At 37.6% G+C, this 3,889-nt stretch overlaps 1 pseudogene; it reads right to left on the minus strand.

Annotated features, from left to right (window-relative positions):
- Window positions 1–1,528: 1,528 nt before the first annotated feature.
- LOC140514679 (small nuclear ribonucleoprotein Sm D2 pseudogene) lies at window positions 1,529–1,920 on the minus strand (annotated as a pseudogene).
- Window positions 1,921–3,889: the final 1,969 nt, after the last annotated feature.

Below are 3,889 nucleotides of genomic sequence, written 5' to 3' on the forward strand. Positions count from 1 at the left end.
AAATATCCTGGGAGAAGTGTAAAGAGAGAGGTAGAATGGGATAAAATATCTGATATAAAAGAGACCTAAAGGAGATTTTATAGTGGAGGAGGAAATGGGTGAAGTGGGGAGGGGAATCACAAACCTTACTCTCACTGGAATTGACTCAAAGAGGGAACAACATACACACTCAGTTGGGTGTAGAGCTCTATATTAACATATAAGTAGAAGATGTAGAGGATAAGACAAGTGGTGGGAAGGTGATGATAAAAGGGAGGGCAGTTTGGAGCCAGGTAGAAGTCAGAAGCAAAACACTTTTGAGAATGGACAGGGTAAACTTAGAGAGAGAGTAAGATAAAGACAGGGAAACTAGGATGGAGGTTAATACATACTTCATGATCATTATTGTGAAAAAAAAGTTGTTCCAGTAAAGACTTCATTTCTCAAGGATAGAAAACTTAGTCGAATTTATAGAAATGAGTCATTCCTCAACTGATAAATGGTCAACGGTTATGGACAGGCAGTTTTCAGACAAAATAATCAAAGCTATCTACAGTCATGTAAAAATGCTCTAAATCACTATTGATTAGAGAAATGCCAATTAAAACAACTCTGAGCAGCTACATGTCACACTGGCTAATATGACAGCAAAGGAAAATGACAAATTTTGGAGGAGATGTGGGAAAATTAAAACAATAATGTACTGTTAGTAAAAATGTATGATTCAACCATTCTGGAGAATAATTTGGAACTATGACTAAAGGGTTATAAAACTATGCATATCCTTTGGCCAGGCAGTAGCACTATTAGATCTATATGTCAAAGAGATTAAAAAAAAAAAAAAAAGGCCTTCTGTACAAAGTATTTTGTTAGCAGCAATTTTCATGGTAGCAAAGAATTGGTAATTGAGGGGATATCTATCAATTGGGTAATTTATTGTGATGTAATATTATTGTGATTTTAAGAAACGAGTAGAATACTCTCAAATAAACCTGGAAAGACTTAGATGAATTGTTGCAAAGTAAAATGAGCAGAACCAGGAGAGCACTGTACACAGTAAGAGCAATATCATGTGTTGATCTGCTATGAATAACTTAGCTATTCTCAGCAATACAATGATCAGTCTTTGCAGGGCTTATGATGAAAGGTGCCATCCATCTCCAGAGAAGGAACTGGTAAAGCCTGAATTCAGATCACAGATATATTTTCTTAATTTCCTTTATTTTTCTTGTTTTTCTTTTGCCCTGTGTTTTCTTTCATAGAATGACTTACATGGAAATGTGTTTTGCATGACTACATACATACAATCTATGTCAAATTGTGTGCCTCCTCAATGCAATGAAGGAAAGGAAGGAGGGAGAAAACATGGAATTCAAAATTTAAAAAAAAATGTTAAAATGGTTTGTACTTATAATTGGGAAGAAATATTAAGAAAAAAGGATATTGGAAAGTTCAAACTGGGTTTGCAATGCTATTGTGACCTTTATTCACTCAGGATCTTGTTTCCCAAAGCCCGTCTTTTTCTCTTTTTGAAAAAACAAAACAGGTTTTATTCACAAAAGGCAAAACTAACGGATTCCTCAGCCTTACTGGTCTGAACTGAGTGTTGGGTTGGGAAGGTAGACTTTGGCTCCACCACAATGAGTGGTTTCCTGAGGACCACAATGGCTGAATCCCCCCAAAGGAAAATCTTGGAAATGTCACAATCTTTGTTCCCTGGTTTCAACTTTTTCTTGCCTTTGCCGCTTTTGGGTACCTCCATCCACATTTCCATCACATTTTCCAAGATCAGGTTGGAATTTCCCTCAAAGACCTTCACTCAGCCCAGAAGTTTCTTGTTGCTCTGGCTGTTAATGAGAACTGAGTGAGCACAGAGGGCCTAGTGATCCCTCTTCTGCAGCTCCTCAAGGGCCTCATCTCGTTCTTGGGCTTGAGACTCATGAGAGCGGTGGCCTTGCTCCCAAAGGTCCTTTGCAGGCTCACCTTCCTCGCGTCATGTCTGTCTCTGTTCTTGAGTTCCACTGTAGCAGTCACCTCAAGTATTTTCCAGTCCCACTTCTAGTTCCTGTGAAAAGTAGCACAATAAGGCCCAAAGCCTACTTTTAAACATAGAAGCCCACAATTGCAAGAGTCTTAGCTTAACATCCCTAGACATACCCTGTGAACTTCTAAATTTCAGACATCTGTAGCAAGTTTGTTGTAGAAATGCTTTGGGAATATTGAACTATCCCAGTGCCCCTTTACTCACTCCATATTGGAGGTCCTCTGCTTTGCTTATGCAAGACAAAACAGCCCGATGTGTAAATTCTTAATTCGCCTTTAATCTGCCTTAATTTGCTTTTTGCCCTTCAACTGTTCTGGTGAGCTTGTTCCCTTTGCTAATTAACCAGCTTTGGTTCTGTGTTGGTCTATTAAATGCTTGAAGCTGTTGACTATACTGTTAATTATTAATCTCCTTCTGCATTTCCTTTCATAAGATTTGCAGAGATTCTATAGGAGTTCAAATAATGATCTGAGAATTTCAAAAACCTTCCCATAAAACCCTAAATTTTTTGATGTTCTTCAGGACTTGTGGTCTATTAAGCATCTCTCTTGCTCTTTTTTGTTGCATCCATATTCACATTGGAAACCAGAATAATTGATCTTGCTGCGTTTTAGTACTCTGGCTTCAGAGGCCCAGTTGGATCCAGGAAATCTAGGAGTTTTTGAGAGAGAGAGAGAGAGAGAGAGAGAGGGAGAGGGAGAGGGAGAAGGAGAGAGAGAGAGAGTTAATTGAATGTTGTAAACAGAAAAAAAAATTAATTTGGTTTGAACTTAGAGGCAGCCTGATATAGTGGATAGACTGTTGAACTTGAAATGATAGGAGCAAAGATTCAGGGCTGGAAGGGAGATTAGATGAGATCTATCCATTCCTCTTATTTTATAGATGAGGAAAAGGAGGCATGACAAGGTGCAGTGTCTTGTCTAACACCAAGCAAGTAGTAAGTGACAGAACAAGGATCTATTCTTATTCACTTTAGATTCATCTGTCCACAGTACCATTCTGCCTCCCACTTCTAACACTGATTGACCCAGGGCAAGTCATTTCACATCCAAGTACCTTGAACAACTCTCTTGGATTTAACTACTGAATCATAGATGAGTCCTTAAGGACCAAGGGACCTTTCCATCTGACTTGTAGCTGAAACCTTCAATACGTATTGTCTTTCCTATTATGATAGGAACTCCTTAAGAACTGTACTTTCCCATAGTAATGCTTAATCAATGCCTATTCATGTATACATAGAAAAGTTGCCATCTATATAGTGGATAAGATTTTCCACACTGAGGAATTTGGGGTAAAGATTTGAGTGTGTATGATTTTTTTTTTCTTTTAATATCATCATGGTTTTAGAGCTGGAAGGTACTGAGTGGTATTCTAGTCCAACACTTTGATTTTACAGGTGAGGAAAATAAGGCTTTAAAAGGTTAAATGATTTGCTTAGTAAGTGACAGAAGGGAGATTCAAATTCAGGTCCTTGGACTTCAGATCAGCACTCTTTTTACTGTGTATGTTTTCATTTGTCTCCCTTTCATTTCTTCGATTAAAAAAATTAAAAAAAGCTAATAAGTGGTCATATAAACTTATAATATAATGGAGAAGAAAAGAGTTAATTTCCAACCACTGCCTAAGATTAGGATCAATATAAATATTAATGAGAGAATAAATTTGGATCCTAATCTGTAAGATTTTCCAACACATTCAGGCTGGAGTTAGCACTAGAATAATATTTAATGCTCTAATGAAGGAGAATTAGCACCTGTCCTGGAATTTTAGTTCCCTTAGGTTTCTCCTAATGACTATTTTCCACTACTATTACCTGCAGGGGCTTGTGGAACTAGAAGAGCTCCAGGTAAAGAAAACAGGTCC

The sequence above is a fragment of the Notamacropus eugenii genome, chromosome 7 (genome assembly GCF_028372415.1).
Source record: "Notamacropus eugenii isolate mMacEug1 chromosome 7, mMacEug1.pri_v2, whole genome shotgun sequence".
In the NCBI taxonomy this organism is placed as follows: Eukaryota; Metazoa; Chordata; class Mammalia; order Diprotodontia; family Macropodidae; genus Notamacropus; species Notamacropus eugenii.